The 18,875-nt window shown below is 47.6% G+C and overlaps 1 protein-coding gene across 5 annotated transcripts in view; it reads right to left on the reverse strand.

Moving 5' to 3' along the window:
• Positions 1–18,875, reverse strand: part of ZNF385A (zinc finger protein 385A) — a 147,120-nt gene that overhangs the window by 57,230 nt on the left and 71,015 nt on the right. Inside the window, exon 1 of one of the 5 annotated variants that reach the window (XM_035099973.2) lies at positions 13,644–13,738. The exons of the other annotated variants lie outside the window; for them this stretch is intronic. The gene's annotated coding sequence lies outside the window, so the exon portion shown is untranslated. Of the gene's footprint in view, positions 1–13,643; positions 13,739–18,875 lie in introns of those variants that run through there. 5 annotated transcript variants of the gene reach the window in all.

Genomic DNA, 18,875 nt, shown 5'->3' on the forward strand with positions numbered 1-18,875 from the left:
GAAATCAAACCCTGTACACATAACAACTGCGCAGAGACCAATATCCAACTGCAAGGGGTGTGTGTACAATCATTGTAGTAGTGCAGGCCGTGTGTCTAAATAAATGTGCACCCTGATTCTTGCACCACTGGGAAACTTCACTGGGTAAGCCCGTTGCCCAGCCTTTCGCCATCAGATGACATCACAATGCAATTGCAAATTAGGATACCAGCAGCTCCAAAACAACCCAGAAATGGAACTCAAAGAAGGTCTATGCAGTTCAGAGCAGGCTTGCATCTCAATGACTGTGAGGGTCTCCAAGGCCAGAAAACACCCCATTCACTTTGCCCCATTTAACTGAACAGCTCTTATTGGGTGCGGGAATTAAATGTGGCACTAGGGGACAGTGAGCCACAAAATATACCTTCTGCCTCTAAAATCAGCCCCTCTATATGCCCCCCCCCTATACTCCATATACCCTTCATTATGACATCCTTTCTTCTACCTCTTTCGCACGGCAATGCCTCATTCTGCACACATTAGGGTGTTTCGGATTGGTGTTTATTGTGGGATCTGCTCATGCGTGCAAATTTTTTGCAGCATCCATACAAAGTCATCAGCATCAAAACGACAGCCTGTATTTCCACCCCATTTAATCTGGATTTACTCTCTCTGCAGAAAACCTGATGTTTTTAAAAAAACAACACCCCCCCCCAAACGGAACGAAAACCTTTTCCAACGACCCGATTGTGATATTAAGCACCTATCTGGAATCACTCGGTCACTGGGAGTGAGTGGCTTGCTCCTTCCTTCTGGCTTGTTCTTGGTCCTTCCCATATTTCCAAGGGGGGGGGTATGGGTGGAGTGAAGTGGGGGCCAGAAAACCCTATTACAAGGTATGTCCCACAGAGGACCTTACAGCCTGCAAACCGTACTGTAAAAAATAACACTCTGAAGATCCTGGGCCCTAGGCAAATTAGACTGGCCTCGACCAGAGTCAGGGCCTTTTCGGCCATGGCCCCGGCCTGGTGGAACGCTGTCCCACAAAAGACCAGGGCCCTGCGGGATTTGACAACTTTCCACAGGGCCTGCAAGACAGAGCTGTTCTACCAGGCCTCTGTCCAGGGTGCGGTCTGACCTATTTTCCTTTCTTTAAGAACAAGCACAGTGGTGCGATCCATTCCGCGGCGCTCTTCGTAAGTCGAAGTCTTCGGTTGTCGAAGCGCCCATTTTGCACATGCGTGAAGCACGATTTTGTGCTTCTGTGCATGCGCAGAACGCGCACGCGTCGAAAAGACCTCCGGGGTTGTCGACTTTGTAAGTCTAAACCTTCGGAAGTCGAGTCATTCGGATGTCGAGGTACCACTGTACGAAGGAGGCCTCCCAGCCTGTTCACAGGTCCTTATACGATCACTTAACAGTTAGTCCTGGCAAAGTATTAACCACTCTCAATCTTAGCCTGATAACTGCCATTTGTCCAGATTTTAATTTGTCTGAATTAATTTTAAGATGTATTTTAATTAATTGATGCCCTTTTTGTATGTATACTGTGTTATTTATATGATGTTAGCCACTCTGAGCCTGGCTCCAGCTGGGGACGGCGGGGTACAAATAAATTATTATTATTATTATTATTATTATTATTATTATTATTATTATTATTACCAAGTGACCATGCTGATCTTCATCCCCAAACTCATTGTGGCAACCCCAACTGCCCTGACACCTCTCCTCATAAGCTCATATTGTATATTCATGAATATGTTTTGCACATTACGGTGAACATATGTGCTAAGGGTGGTAGGGAGGGTTGCACATGTCACCCCCTCCCAGGTTTCATGTACTCAACTTAGCTGATGTATACCGGTATAAGATCTACACAGGGGGCGGGGGGGGGGGGTTGGAGCAAAAGTTACACCTGCATCTACTAGCACATTTCCAGCTAATTTGTATTAGATCAGCTAGGGTTTCGAACTCCTAATGGCTTAACAAAAGCATCAAGAAAAAGCCTCCCCCAGGCCTGCTCCTAAATTAAGCTGTTGAAATCTAGGAAGGTTGGATTCCCAGGCTGAGCATGTGCTCAGAGCAACATGTCCTGCAATTCCGTGCCCATCTTTCCTAAGCCACTATTTTGCCCTTGGCTCCAGCCAGTGGACCTCAGCGATCTAAAGGTAAAAGGGCCCCTGACCATCAGGTCCAGTCGTGTCCGACTCTGGGGTTGCGGCGCTCATCTCGCTCTATAGGCCGAGGGAGCCGGCGTTTGTCCGCAGACAGCTTCCGGGTCATGTGGCCAGCATGACAAAGCTGCTTCTGGCGAACCAGAGCAGCGCACGGAAACGCCGTTTACCTTCCCGCCGGAGCGGTCCCTATTTATCTACTTGCACTTTGATGTGCTTTCGAACTGCTCGGTGGGCAGGAGCTGGGACCGAGCAACGGGAGCTCACCCCGTTGCAGGGATTCGAACCGCCGACCTTCTGATCTTCTGATCAGCAAGCCCTGGGCTCTGTGGTTTAACCCACAGCGCCACCTGGCCACTATTTTGCCCTTGACTCCAGCCGGTGGACCTCAGCAATCTATCTAGCCAATAAAAGCAAAGCCATTCCACCAAGCACAAGGCTGTCTACCTCTGATCTAGGAGTGTACCCCTATAAGTATATTTCTGAGCAATGGAGAAGCCTGGTTTCCTGAACCCCTGGCTGTACAGCAGGGTTGTACATACACATGTGTGGAGGCTAGGACTGGAAACAGCACATGTGATCATGTGCATTCACGCATTCTATGTAAGATGTGAGAAAAGTTGTACAGAACTCACCCCCCCACCCCACCCCACCCCCACGTTTTACTCCAACATGTCCTTCCTCCACACAGCAACCAGGCCAAGGACCATATTCCTGCTCAGTGTCTTTCTGGCACTTGCAAGATGCAGACTCAATTCCCATTACGGAACATGGCCTGCAATTGCGCGGCGTGACAAGTTTACTGCTGGTTCCCTGGCTGATTGTGTCAGGGGAGCTCAGCCAATGTTGCAATTCATAGCAAATCTCGGGGAAAGGGACATCTGAACTTTGTATATCTATTATGCATATTTGCATTATTTTCTATCCTCCCCTAATAAATCTGTTTTTTTCTTTTGTACATATCCCAGTTTTGCTAGTCATTATTGATTGGGCAAAACTAATGGAAAAGCAATTCTCCAGAATCCTGTGAGATGAAGGGGAGATTATACATTACACTTTTAAATGCATACATGCGTAAAAAAAGAGTAAAGGACCCCTGAAAGTTAAGTCCAGTCGTGAACAACTCTGGGGTTGCTCATACATGCGTACATAAATGTATTTTTTAAAGCACATGAGCACAGCCATAAGGAGTAGAAATCTACTAAAAAAACAGTTTGAAGTTTTCATGAAACTGATTTCTGCAAACACCACCACTTTCTGTGCATTTTCTTCATGTCCTTGGAATGCCAAGTGGTGATCAGCCTATATTGGCCAGAAGATTGCTAAGATTGGCTAGTATGACATTATTGGTTTCCATATGTATGTATGCAATAGCGTAAGAACAGTCTGTTGGCTCAGGCCAGTGGCCCATCAACTCCAGCATCTTGTCATCACAGCTGTCAAGCAGATGCCCCTATGGGAAGCGCACAAGCAAAACTTGAGCACAACAACAGTATCCCCTCCTGTGGTTTCCAGGAACTGGCATTCAGTATTTTCTTCTGTCTGTTCTGAATCCTCCACATTCAGCTTCACTGGATGTTCCTTAGATCTCATGGTATAAGAGATAAATTTCCCTATCCACTTTCTCACTGTGCATAATTTATACATTGCTTGCCTTTTCTCTAAACTAAACAGCCCCAAAGGTTGTAACCTTCCCTCATAAGGAAAGGCTCCATCCCCTTGATGATTTTGGTTGCCCATTTATCTTTATCTTTTTTTTTCTTTTTTTTGGGGGGGGGTTTCTGGCTTGAATATGGCCCCAACTTTATTGGTTACAGTATTGGTTATCAACTTTTTCCCAACAGCCTTTCAAGGTGAGGAGACTAGATATGCTGTAAGCCACCCAGAGTGGCTGCGGAAACCCAGCCAGATGGGCGGGGTATAACTAATAAAATTATTATTATTATTATTACACAGGATTCTACATGTGGCTGCGCCATAATTTGCATAAGGACGTTATATCAGTCTGAGAATGGCAAGCCGGTATCACAGGTAATCAATCTATCAGGGATTGAGGGACTATTGCATTCCTTGTCGGCACTCCACCTCAGACTTGGAAGCTGTTAAATATTGACGGCACACTCCAGAAAGGATGCAGACAAGTTCCCTTCTAAGGGGGTTTCTTTTATCTAATTCACTGGGAACAAGGTGTGAACAGACCAAATCATTGAAGTAGAGAAGAAGCTAAGGTGCTCTCTGGTGAGGAAGCAGTTTTCAGCAGGCTGTGTGTTTATAAAGAGATATGATGATGAGTTGAATGCTTTTGGTCAACCCGTGCCAAAGCAATGATATGGGGCCGCAGGTCAGATTTCTAGGGCAGTTTTCAATGAAAAATGGGCAAATGCAAAACTGTAGCAGGAGGGAGTCCTGGCCTATTCTAACAGTTATGACTTATGAATCTGAAGAAGTGTGCATGCACACGAAAGCTCATACCAAAATAAAAACTTAGTTGGTCTTTAAGGTGCTACTGAAGGAATTTTTTTATTTTACTTCGACCCAGACCAACACGGCTACCTACCTGTAACCAGTTATGACTCCAGATGTTGTTGAACTCCAAGACCCATCATCCCTAGTGATGATGCAAGTGGCAGGGACGTTGGGCCACAATCCAGCAACATTTGGAGGGCTACAAATTTCCCATATCTGAGCTACATAAATTATTTTGGACTAGATTTAAAACTCTCATGGATTACTTGTTCTGTGAAGATGTTATAGTATACAGTAAGAAACCCCTAGAGCAGCGTTTCTCAACCGCTGTTCCGCGGCACACTAGTGTGCCGCGAGACGCTGGCTGGTGTGCCGCGACGTGCGACGACGAGAAGGGCGATTTGCATTGTCACGTGCCTGGCGGCCGCCAATAAACACCACTGACCCGCCGGAAAGCAATATTTCTCCTCCTCTTTCCCAAAGCTCAGTGCAAACGAGCCTGGCGGCCGCCAATACAGAACACTGACCCACCGGAAAGCAATATTTGGCAAGTGTTTCTTACAGTCATAATTATAATATAGGGCGGCACAGAGTTAAATTTTTTAACTTTTTAAATGGTGGTGTGCCTTGTCATTTTTCCCCCGGAACAAGTGTGCCGTGGCCCAAAAAAGGTTGCGAAACACTGCCCTAGAGCAGTGATGGCCAAACTTGGCACTCCAGCTGTTTTGGGACTACAATTCCCACCATCCCTGACCACTGGTCCTGTTAGCTAGGGATGATGGGAGGTGTAGTCCCAAAACAGCTGGAGGGCCAAGTTTGGCCATATCACTGCCCTACAGGATGTGACAAAAGCATCTTCAATTGCCTTCAGAGCAATTTGGGGTGAGTAAGAGTATTCATCTAAACTTTAAGTGACACAATGAAAGTCTTGTGGCATCTTAAATACAGACTAGCAATACTTATTTTGCCAACAGCTTCCACGGACTGGAGTCCACACTTCATCATTCTGCATTTGCTGAAGTCCACAAAAGCTGGTGTCATTGTAAATTAGTTTGTCTTTAAGGTGCCACAATACCCTTGGTTTGTGCTGCAACGGATTTAAGGTTGACCCTCTGGAAGCCGTTTCAAGGGGTGGCAGTTAAAAGGGCTTACAGTCTGCTTTTACAGCTCAAGCCAGCATGGCCAACGGTCAGGGATGATGGAACTTGTAGTCCAGAAATACCTGGAAGGCGTTAGGTTAGGGAAGTCTGTTTTAGCAAGAAGATATCACAACTTCGGGGCAAAAGGTTGGATGGGATGAGCCAGCAGTTCTCATTGCTATGTTCTAACTGCAAAAAATGGAACAAGCTGCTTCACATAGTTCTGATCTGGAACCTCCTTTGGGGGAAGTTTTTAAGAGAAGGATGAGCAAGCTACTGCTGCTCTCAGAGACAGCTTTCAAAACTAAACAACCTTAGCTGTTGCGCAGAGTTGGACTTTGTGGTTAACATCTAAAAACAGGAGAGTTATGTTGCTTGGCAGCCATGACTTCTGACCTGAAAGGCTGACTTCTGGAGTGTCAGGTACAATGCAGCCCAAGTGGCGCTTTAGTGCCAAGATAAGCAAGGGTATCTGGGTGGCACTGGCAACCAGTGCTAAACGAATTAAGAGTTTCCACTATATGCAAGGGGGGGCACTCTAACGTACCTTTCCCACTTGGTGTTGAAGGATTTTCTTTTTTAGTTCTGCGGACTTCACCGAGTTGCTCTATTGTGGAGAAAAGGCACCCTTCACATGCTCAGAGGCACTGTTGTTACTTTGCATGTTCCAAAGCTAAATGCTGATTGCAACATAAAGGCAATCAGGTTAAATTTAGATTTAGGTTGGGCTAGAATAGGGGTGGGGAGGCTTTTGGCTCCTGCCTCCCATTGGCCCCCAGCCAGCATGGCCAATGGTCAGGGATGATGCAAGTTGTGAGTCTGAAGGGCCACACATTCCTGGTCCCTTAGAAACGTTCTTTCTAAATCTTAAAATGCTCAAGCTGTAACAAATTATTATATCTACTGAAAAGGATCCAGCCACAGAAAACAAAAACAAACGATCCCCCTATCCCAGTCCTTCCAACAATGCCCCCATATAGTGCAGGGCCTTGGAATAGTTGCAAGTCAGCAAGACAAGACTGCAATTGCAGGGTACAATGGTGATTTTTTTTCCCCCAACTGGATTGAGCTGGCAGGCTGCCTATCACAGCAGCACACTGAGCCAGGAAGGTCAGAGAGCTGAAACTCTGCACAACCCCCTTTCCTCCAAAAGCAAGTTTGCAAACCTGCAATTGGCTTGGCCTGGCTGAGCTCTTCTTCCAGGATCTGCCTTGCTCCAAGGACACTTCAAGCCTTATTATGTCCCCCACTGGCGCAACTGCACAGAGCACTTCGAGTGGGGAAACCAAGGCACAGCAGCTGCTCCTGGTTCCCCTGTGGCAGAGAAAGGTTGGGATACTGGAGTCACTGCCCGCTGCACACTTCTTTAACCCAACATGCCTCCATCCCTGCATTGGCTCTGGTAGTTAATCCCCTGACTCAAATAGAAGCCAACATGCAAGCACAGCATACTCTCAAAGTCAGGAGGAACTGATTTCTCTGAAGCCCCATTTTGAGAAGAGAGGCAGAGAAAGAGAGAGAGAGAGAGAGAGCACACTAAAAGCCCTAACTTTCACCCCCAACAACAGAGGCCACCTTTAAAGCCCATCACTGTGTAGGCTACTTTCTCCCTCCTCGCCTACAGATTGCAAACAGGGGAGGATGGGGAGGCAAGGAATGTGAATTAATGGGAATTAACCAAAGGGAGCCCCTTACAGACTTTGTAACAGAGTTTACTTTTCTGTTTCATGCAGTTTTTTTTTCTCAGATTGCAGCCTGTCAAGAACGGATAGGACATCGTATAATAATATGCTACCACCACTATCACCAAGGAGCAATTGCTGGGGAGAAAATGCAGGAATTTTGACACCTAGACTAGAATCTCCCTACCCCAAAAAAGCCAACCTCTGAATATCAGTTACGAGGAATCACAAGTGGGGCACTGCTGTTGGCTTGCTTACTGTCTTCCCAAAGGCATCTAGCCGGCCACTGCGAGAACAGGACCCAGAACTCCTTGTCTGCTACTGGAGTAACAGCCCACTCCCAGGAATGCAGAATGGATCTGGAGTTCTCAAAAAATGCCCACCACCCTGCATGAACTCCACTTCCAAATAGTCTTTTTAACTGCCTGACACCCTTCCAGGCAGCGGAAACTGACCACACCACCCACCCTCTCTGTCCAACCATTCCGAAGACGCTCCGGTGCCCTACCTTCCATTCATCCATCTTCCTGCCTGCCCCCAAAATGTTTGCTTTTCAAGCCAGCTTTGCAGTGCTGTACAAAGGACAGGCAGCGGCAGCAGTTCTCTGCAAACCTGACGCTCCCCACTCCGGGGTCCATAAACCCGGGGGCATGAGCACAGGCGTCGGCTTCATTCAAACACTGCTTTAGCAGGAGCCAGGCAAAGCGAGAGGCTTCTGTGAACTCTGGGATTTGGAATGGCCAGCACAATCAATTTGGCAGGGAGCAAAGCTAGCCTGGGGGACAGTTCCCAGGGACTCCCGCCTGCTTCTCTTTGATACTCTGCTGTGAAAGCAAGTAGCACGTTCTCTTACTAAACGTACACGTGTACACACACACACACACACACACACACACACACGCCTGGAGAGCTCCTCCCCAGAAGCAGCTGTATGCCCAACAGCTCCTTGTTGTGAAAGAAGATTTTCCAGGCAGGGAAGCATGTCTCATTATTAGATGCCTCTGGGCTCCCCAAACTTTGCAAGATGATCCTAGGAGAGCTGGCAGCCAGCAATCTCCCACCTCACTCCTTCCCAAATCTCATCCCCTGTCGTGACAAGAGAGCAAGCAAGGATGGCGATTGTCTCAGTCTGCCTGCGCTGGGCTGCAGGCAGCCTGCGGTATCTATTCTGGAGCACGAAGCTGGCACCCGCTGGGTGGGGATGTAACTACATCTTGTCATGACATCCAACAAGCAGAAACCCCGCGTTCAGCAGATAACAGCTCAAAATAATACCCAAGCCATAAATAGCCCCTGTGGTCTTAGCATCTGACCCTGTGGGCAGCCCGGGACAAGAGGTACAGACTTTTTCTTTCTTTCTTTCACTTTTTCTTTTTTAAACCTTCCTGGACTTGAGAAAGGAACAGGTCCCTGGGGTGGTGAACCTGTGACTGAGTTGTGACACTTCAGAACGCAGGCGACAGAACGTCTCTTGCATTGGAAAAATTTTTAGTCCCAGCACATAGTAAAGTAGCATGTTAGGGAAAAGGGGTGGCTACAGCCCTGCTCCGTAGTATGCTAGCTTTCTATCGTGCAGGAAAAGATTGATGGCACAATCTTTCCCTGCACGATAGAAACAATCCCTGCACAATCTGATGCTGGGAAAGATTGAGGGCTCTAGGAGAAGGGGACGACAGAGGACGAGATGGTTGGACAGTGTTCTCGAAGCTACGAACATGAGTTTGACCAAACTGCGGGAGGCAGTGGAAGACTGGTGTGCTTTGGTCCATGGGGTCATGACTAAATGACTAAACAACAAATTGTGCAGGGGTGTGTGTGTGTAGAGGAAATCAGTCATGTGAGCCTTTTCCTGTAGCTTGAAGTGGTACAGCCCATATACACATAGTTTTTACTAAGGTTATCAGCCAAATCACAGGTGCACACCTCACTCCAGTCAACCCCAGGAATTATGCCTCCATTTTCAGGGAGAAGGGGGAATTTCCACCACAAAGGTATGGTATTCATATATTCATATATATATATATAGGGGCACCCAAGCTCCTCTGTGTTCCCAAACCACCACGATCTGCTTTTCCAACATCATCCTTTGAGCATTCTCACACCAGTTTCACAACATGTCCCGCCTGAATACACAGTGTACCTTCTAGAACTAAAATACTTGATGCACAAGGAAAACAGTGTAAGGGAGGCTTTTTAAAAAGACAGGGTGGAGATGACAAAATAGTGGCATTCTGAAGCCTGGGAACTTGAATTCCCAGCTTCGACAAGGAGCAAAACCTCGTAGGGAGCATATCACAGAAATAGGTTAATAGATTGGGAATTGAGAGTCTATTACTAGGTGAAGACCAGGGTTTGTGTTCTAAAGGCTTCTGAGTATTTACTGTGTATACCTAAGAGAAAGCAAGGGGGAGACAGGTTTAAAGCTGGTTGTCTCATTTTCAGTTTTGGGAGAGGTGTAGTACCCAGTGGGAAATAAGCTTCTGCAAACTTCTGAATGCCAAAGCGCACTTCTACAATGCCAAGCTTTACTTGGAATATATGTAGGAGCAGGAACTACCCATTCTCAAAGGAGCTAACCCTCTTGTGTTCTCGTCCAAGTCACTGTTGTGAGCTTGCCTTCTGGATGAAAAGTGGAGTGCCCAGAGCAGTGACTCATACAGAGAGCTGCAACATATACTTTACTCCGAAGGCGAAAAGCTGCTGTAGTTCTAGCACAAGAGATCTGATCACTCCCTAAGCAGAGAAGCAACAGCATCCCTGCCCCTCTCAACAGAGTCTGACTCGGAGGAATAAGGTCAGAGCAATAGATCGTGCTGAGATGCAGCAGCCTCAACTCAGAAATAATTCTCAAATAAATTTATCACTGGGCACAATTTAGGAATTACTAGATGTGGGTGGGTGTCTAGAGAGCCAGGGCTCCTGGGAAGTATTGGGTGGGGCAAACCAGGATTCCTTGGTTCTGCCTTTAAATATGGAAAATATTTTGACATTTGACATCCTTCCGCAGGGCCTGCAAGACGGAGCTGTTCCACCAGGCCTTTGGTCAGGGTTCAATATGACTCATTTTCTCTTTGTATAAGAACAAGCATGAAGGAGGTTTCCCAGCCCGCTCACAGGTCCTTATAGGAGGACAGTTGGTCCTGGCAAGTATTAATGGCTTTCAGTTTTAACCTGAGGATTGTCATTTGTCCAGTTTTAACTTTAACTTTAATTTATTTGAATTAATTTTGGGATGCATTTTAATCGATCAATTGCTTGTTTTTATGCATACTGTATTATTTATATGATGTTAGCCGCTCTGAGCCCGACTCCGGCCAGGGAGGGCGGGGTACGAATAAATTTATATTTGTTGTTGTTGTTGTTGTTGTTGTTGTTGGAATCTACTGCTGGGAGGTACAGCCTAGCCTGGGAGCCAGACTCCCCTTGCCTTGAGAAATACTCTACTTATGAATGTTTCTACTTACGAACGGAGCTCCGTCCGCCATCTTGGATGCGGTTTAGATAGGATTTTTTCTACTTACGAATTTTTAGATAGGGTTGCTTTGACTTACAAATTTTTTCTCCCAATGCATTCCTATGGGATTTGACTTACAATTTTTTTCGACTTACGAATGTGCGTTCGGAACGCATTAAATTCATAAGTAGAGGTACCACTGTAACAAATATCTATCAGTGACTCTAGCACTACAAGGGTGAGATAAGGAAGGGTAGTCAAGACTCTTTGGCTCGATTATGCAAACCTTTCCAGGAGAAAATGAAACAGGCTCCATACAGGTTGTAAAGGTTAGAAGTCAAGTTCCCTATTAAGTTTTTACCCCTGCCTCTAGACCAGGCACCCCCAAACTGCAGCCCTCCAGATGTTTTGGTCTACAACTCCCATGATCCCTAGCTAACAGGACCAGTGGTCGGGGAAGATGGGAATTGTAGTCCAAAACATCTGGAGGGCCGAAGTTTGGGGGTGCCTGCTCTAGACAGTGCCATTTTCTTTCTCTCTCTCCTCTCTCTGCTGCCTGGCCAGAGCAGAGCATCATTTAAAATGCCAGGGATGAAAATGAACCAGAATTGGCAGGCCGGGGGGGGGGGAGGAATCAAGCATCAATGAAGAATAGTGGCAGGAAAGCCAGCTGCCACCTGAAAGGCTCAGAAGAGGGGCGGGGAATGTGCGACAGTTCCTGGGAAAGGGGATGAGAGGATGACAACAGGCCTGCAGGACAGGAGATCCAGGGCCCAGAGCAAAAGCTGCCAAGGCCATCCCTGCTAACCATGCCCCTGCTTCAGCAACCTGTGTGCAAAATCACAATTGGAAGACGACCGGGGGGGGGGGGGCGTTGTTCTTAGTAAGCAGGGCTGTTGGGGTCTCACAGCTCATCAGCCACTAAGGCTGTGTACACGTTAACATCTTAAAACGCAGCTAGGTTATCCTTTTTCTAAATTTGGATCCCAAATTGGGTTGCAGGGGGCTGCAGTGCATCAAATCACACTACTTCATAAAAACCAATGGGATAGAAAAGGATTGTGGCTAATGTCCTGCAGAGACTGCTTCCCAAACAAGCTGTGAGAGAGCTCGAGTTGGAGAGGGAACAGGAGAGCGTAAACAGCCTAAGTTGGATCATGGAGGTTGTAACCTAGGATCTGCATGTGTTCTGTGCACAACATTTTGATTATTGGCTGTTTGGCACAGCTCCAGTCAGTGAAACAGAAGGGGAAGAGGAGTCAGGCCATCACTGGGATTGAGCATAAATAAAGACACCTGTTTTGCTTTGGAAGCCAGGCACAAAATACTGCAGCTGAGGGATGGGGAGAGATAATTCACAAGAGCACCCACAGCCCAAATGCTTTGACTGGAGTCAGAGTCAAACTCAAGAGACGTGCGGCTGTTACTATCCTCCCTGTTTCAAAAGATCTGCTGCCGCCACCCTGCAAATATATTATCCAGGATGTAGTAGGGCTTTTTGCGGGTGTATGCCACAACTCGTCACTGGTGCAATATTAGCGGTGGCTTTATACTGGACCACCTACAAATTATTCTGCTTTATTGGTTGTTCCCTGACGCTTTCCTAATGTTTTTGCATGTTTGCCGCCCGGAGCGGCAGTTGCACTGCAGTGCTACAAGGGGGGGGGGGTAAAAGAAACCCGGATCATTAGTAGTATAGAAAGTTACAGGGGTTCTGCTGGATGTTACACGAGGTGCAGTGATTGGAAAGAGAGCAGCATGTCCACCCTGGAACCTTTGCAGGCTCAAACAGTTTGGAAACAGAGATGGGACGCGTTACTGCCCCATACCATCAGGAGCACAGATCATCATGAACACACAATAAAAATGACATGTGGAGGGGCCCTCGAATGCTGAAACTCCAGACTGCCGCCAGTTATCTCCGAAGGGAGGCAATAGTGTATTCTGTGGCAGAGGACCAAGAGGCTCTTGGGCTGTAACCCCAAACCCTGGGAAGGTACGGGCAGGGAACGTGGCTAGCTCAGCTGGTTAAAGATGGTGCTGATAATGGCAAGGTTGCAGGTTTGATCCCCATGTGGAATATTCCATGGGGATCATATTCCTGCATTGCAGGGGGTTGGACTAGATGATCCTCAGGCTCCCTTCCAACTCTACAATTCTATGATCCTAAGTAGGCTCTCCAAATATTGCTGGACTGCAAAACCCACCAACCCTGGCCACCGGTTCACATCTGGAGGGCGACAAGTGCTTCAACCCAGGCTGAGACTAGATAAAAAAAAACCCGGGGTGGCAAAACTGGGTCAAATGGATTTCAACAGATAACTAGCTACCCAGGAGACCCTTCCCTGCTCAGAAGGAAGCAATGCTACCTAGTGGGTAGAGCACCCCCTGGTTCCCCCCCCCCCCGCAAGGCAGTGATCTGAGGGTCCTTTTACCTGACTGTGGAGGGAGGAAAAATCCCAAGAGAAAATGGAGACCTTCCTCTGTAGAGGGATGGTGATTAGATGTTGGGGGGGGGGGGGTTTACAATACGGCTTCCCCCTGTCGAGGAAAGCAACGGAGGGAGGCAAGAGGTGGGAGGGACGGAGTCAACGCAAGCTGCTAGAACAGACTCCGGAGTGAAGAGGCGCCGAGAGGCTGGCGGTGTTTTTGTATTTCCAGGGAAGCGGTGCAGCTGAATGGACCAGAATGCGCGCAGTGGGGGGAGTAACTTATACCGTAGCCCCCGCCGCCACCACCTACCTACCTCTAGAAGCCCCTCTCCCCCGCACTTCGGATCTCTCGCGCCGCACACACACACACCGCCGCTTAATCCGCATCAGAGCAGGCGCCTCTCTTACCCCGTGCAGCTTCAGTGCGCGCTGCCCGCAGCGGCCGAATCCCCCGGCGCATCCCGGTAGCCAGCGGAGAGAGTGTGAGCCGGGCGCCCGCCTCCTTTCCCCGCCTGGGGAGGAGCGACCGAAGGGGACACCCTCCTTCCCTCCCCCGGGCCGGACAAGCCCTGCCGCCCCGAGAGCCGGCGGGCGACGGCTGCAAAAAAGACGGAAGGGGAGAATGAATGGGACCCCCGTCGCCCCGGCTAATCCTGCAGGCGCTAGAAGGGGGCGCCCTTGGTAATTCTCCCCTTCTCAATCTCCTTCCCTCGGAATCGCCAGGTGATATATTAGTGATCTCCTCTTCCAACTCCACTAGGCAGGAACTGCTTTGAACCAAGCTCTCAGCCCCTAGACCCTATCTGCAGCGCTATGGAAGACAGGAGTGTTTCTAGGAGAGTGCAGAGCGCACTTCCGACCGCCCTGCCCCGGACAAGGGGCAGCTCTGATCAAATGGGGTCAATTCAACTTCTGAGCAGGCCTGCATAGCAGACAAGTGACTGGAAACAAAGCAGTGTGCCCTCCCCAAAACCTTTGCAGGTGCAAATGATATTGAATGCAGGATTGTGTGTAACTGCCCCCCCCCCAATCACAAGCACAAATCATAATGAATGCTTTCAGTTTCAACTTGTAGGGTGCTGGGGGGCGGGGGGAATGTGCCTCAGACAAGCAGTAATACTTTGGGGATTTGGAATTCCTAAAAGGACTGGCCCTGCACAGATACATTGCTTCCCTTCTCCTTGTGACTAGCTTGAGACCGTGGAGGTAAGAAAGCGTTTTTGGTTACCGATTCCCCAACTGCAATCTGAAGAAGTATACGAACCATTAGCAGGTCTACTACCTCTACTGCTGTCTGAATGTAAAAGTCCAGACTTATTCCACATTAGGAAAAGAGAGAGGGAGGGAGGGAGGGGGGGGAGGGAGAGGGAGAGAGGGAGAGAGGGAGAGAGGGAGAGAGAGAGAGAGAGAGAGAGAGAGAGAGAGAGAGAGAGAGAGAGAGAGAGAGAGAAACTGGTACCTTTCTTTTAGCAGGCAAACTGCTTAAGGTATTTGTGCTACAAGGAGAGTTAAGTGACTTGAGTTAGCAAATCACTTAAAAAAAAGTGAAAACGAAATTGTTCATCAATTCAAACCCTAAAAGGGGGGGGGGGGAGAGAGAACCCTTTCAGTGTAAACATTTTCACCTGAATGTGATTGGCAGGTGGGCTTCAAAGGGCCATTGCATAAGCACCAATCATTTCACTGGAACCAGCTGTTGGAGCATTACTGAAAAGAGGAGCAGGCAACTCAGATGCATAGCTGGGCAAGCCATGTGTGCTCTGCAACAGGTGAGGTGCAACCATAGCTGCTAAGTTTTCCCTTTTTTAAAGGGAAATTCCCTTATGCTGAATAGGCTTCCTCGCGAGAAAAGGGAAAACTTGGCAGCTATGGGTGCAACCAGAACAGGGTGACTGGAAGAAACCCAGTTCCTTACTGAATATACACCCCAAAAAGTGTGGCAGGGAGGAGGAGGAGGAGAGGGCAGCCGCAATCTTTGGTGTAAGAAGACGGCACAATGCGCACCAGAGAGAGGAAGAAAAAGAGGGGGAGAGATCCCCACCCCACCCCACCCCGCTTTCCATCTGTGAAATGTTGGGGGGATGTTTGCAGTCCTTGGGACAAGATACGTTTGTGACATGTGGCACTGTAGCAACAATCTCGTGAGGCATCTTCCATGCACCTAGGAGAGACACTTAATACGCATGGAACAGCTAATCCACACCACATCGGATCTGCATAAGCACAGCAGGCTCCTCCCCCTTTGCTGATATCTCATTACCGGGGATTTCACAAACATTCAAAGCTCCCAAAGGATTTCTTATCCCAAGTGAAGGTTGGGTGAGAGGGGGCCATAGAGCCACACTCTTCCAAACTGAGAGACTTCCCCGCTCCCTGCTGCCAAAACCTTTTAGCAGCATAAGCATTCTGTGTGTAGAAATTAAACAGGCGAAACTTATCCTTTCCCTTCTGATAGATGCCAGGAAGAGATTAACCTGGAGCACTTCTACCTTTTAGACAGCTGTTAAAGGCGTTGAAGCCCTGCCAGGAATAAAAATATTAATGAAGGTAATTTCACTCCACAGGTGACCGCTGTGCAAGGTAGACAGTGGGCGCAGATGGACAGCTCCATCCTCTCTGTTGGTACCTTGGAGTGTCTAAAACAGTGTTTCTTAAACTTGGGTCCCCAGTTGTTGTTGGACTACAGCTCCCATCATCCCCAGTTTGAAAAACACGGGTCTAAAACATGCACAGGCAACCTGTTGGACTCCAACTCCCATCAGCCCCAGCCAGGGTCCAGGGGTGATGGGAGCTGTAGCTCAACAAACATCTGTAGGGCCACTGGTTACCCATCCACGAGCTTACTTGCATGAATATTTTTTATTTTAGGCATGTAGATTACCCAATTAGGGACGTGGGTGGCACTGTGGGTTAAACCACAGAGCCTAGGGCTTGCCGATCGGAAGGTTGGCGGTTCAAATCCCCGCGACGGGGTGAGCTCCTGTTGCTTGGACCCTGCTCCTGCCAACCTAGCAGTTCGAAAGCATGAAGTCATAGAATCATAGAGTTGGAAGAGACCACAAGGGCCATCCAGTTCAACCCCCTGCCAAGCAGGAATCACCATCAAAGCATTCCTGACAGATGGCTGTCAAACCTCTGCTTAAAGACCTCCAAAGAAGGAGAAGTGCAAGTAGATAAATAGGTACCGCTCCGGCGGGAAGGTAAACGGTTTTTCTGTGCGCGGCTTTGGTTTGCCAGAAGCGGCTTAGTCATGCTGGCCACATGACCCAGAAGCTGTACGCCGGCTCCCTTGGCCAGTAAAGCGAGATGAGCACTGCAACCCCAGAGTCGTCCGCGACTGCACCTAACTGTCAGGGGTCCCTTTACCTTTTAGATTACCCAATTACCAGTTGCATGTAGATATCTATTGCCAGTTGCCCTGGGAGTAGAGAACAGGGGGAAAGCATCCTCTGATGCCTGCCAAGAGCCAAAGGAACAAGGACTGCTGTGGCAGTTAAGGAGCTATATCTCAGGAGAAAGACCACAGCTTAGTGGTAGAGCATCTGTTTTGCATTCTGAAGGTCTCGGGTTCATTCCCCAGCATGTCCAGATAAGGACTCCATCCCAAAGCCCCAGAAAACTGCTGCCAGTCAGTGTAGAAAATACTGAGCAAGAGGGACCAATGGTCTTCTTAACTCTACAGAAAGCATCTTCCTCTATTCCTACCCAAGCAAGAAGACCAACAAGGAAAGACCAGAAGAACTGCAAATGGGTATAAAGGCAAGTTTGTTCTAGTCTTTCCATTTTTTATTTTGTAAGCTTGAAGGCAGGGCTTCTCTGTCTGTCTGTCTGTCTGTCTGTGCACTATTTTGGGAGACAGTATCTGGTATGAAAAGCAGGATAAAAATATAATTAAATCTCAGGATTGGGCCACTTGATCAGCCAGGAAAGATATAGCCCAGGCATAGGCAAACTCCGGCCCTCCAGATGTTCGAGACTACAATTCCCATCATCCCTGACCACTGGTCCTGTTAGCTAGGGATGATGGGAATTGTAGTCCCAAACATCTGGAGGGCCGGAGTTTGCCTATGCCTGATATAGCCAATCAACTGGTCCAATAATGGTCAAGAATTTAAACATTAACATTTATTAGAACAAGAACAATAATCACCAACAGACACTTGTAATAACTTGCAATGATTTGTTGGATTTTTAAAAAACTTAAACAGCGCAAAGGTAAGGGTTTGTTTTTTAAAAAATAAAAATAAAAATGTGAGCAATGTGATTGACCTTCTCTTTGTCTTTCATCCCGGAACATTAGTTTCACATTTTATAAAATAATAAAACATAGCAAAAGAAAAGAAATTATCATTTCAACACAGCCTTAAAGATGTTACGCAACGTAACAGCAGGCCAATTTTGCAAACATCATGTATTCATAGAATATTGATAATACTGGGCTAGTCAATTGAACAGCGTGCCAACCCTAATATATCAGGCCTTGCTCATGCCAGCATCTGTTTCATCTTAAAAGTCAGGAGTTGAATCCAGGAAATGTGCTTCCCAAGAAGACTGAATTATCCACAGAACATATCCACTGCTCTATTAACTCAAGGGTGGTGGTATTGATGTTGTTGTAAGATAAGGTACTTGCTGCCCTGCGGATAATGATTCTGGGTGAGGCCGCTTCCAGACTCTGAAGCGGAGGCAGAGAAACTGTGGATCTAATTGGACCCCAACTCCTTCCAACCCCAACCAGCATGGTCAAGGATTATGTGAGTCGTGGTCCAATGACAACAAAATCCTTCTTCACCACTTCTCTTAAGGGCTGAAGCAGTGTGAAAGCTTGTTTTCAGGGAGGGATGCAAGCAATGAAGGCAGGAGGGAGAACAGAAGAGTTTTGACAGCTTGGAAGAGAGATTGGACAGGCCAGAAGGTTAATTCATCTTGGAAAAACTTTTCATCTTTGGGGAGAGCCAAGAGCAATTTTGAGAAAGTCTGTTTTTCTGTGCAAAGAGTACCAAAGTCTGTGTGCTCTGGTACTCTCTGGAATAAAGCAACTATATTCCCTGGAGGGGGAAGGGAATAGAAGACGCGGGGGGGGGGAGTCACTAGAACAGAGCACCAAAGATTCTTTGGCTAGTCATGCCCCAGGACATCCTGATCCCCACCCACCTTCAGTGTAGCGTTATTTGGGGCCAAACTTCATGTAACTGAAAAGATCCATCGTTAGATTTTCTGTCATGTTTATTTTTACTTAATGCAGCTGTGCAGAGTGGAGGCACTTGAAATTTTATCTCTGCTTAAATCAGCCCCCTCTCCCCAAATCTTAGCCCAAAGCTGCCATTAGATGATATCTGATTCCCCCTCCCCCCCCCTTTTGCAGGGACTAATTATCATTTTGCTAGGGAAGAGGTGATTTAGATGGAGGAAATTGGCAGGAAGAAACAGTGTTGCCCCCTCCCCCAGCTCCAAAAAAAATATCACAACCCCCATCTCTCCATGGTTGCATTTACATAACAATCACAATAAAAACACCACTCTGGGAGATCTCGATTGTGGATTAT

This window comes from Zootoca vivipara, chromosome 2 (assembly GCF_963506605.1).
Source record: "Zootoca vivipara chromosome 2, rZooViv1.1, whole genome shotgun sequence".
NCBI classification, from domain to species: Eukaryota; Metazoa; Chordata; class Lepidosauria; order Squamata; family Lacertidae; genus Zootoca; species Zootoca vivipara.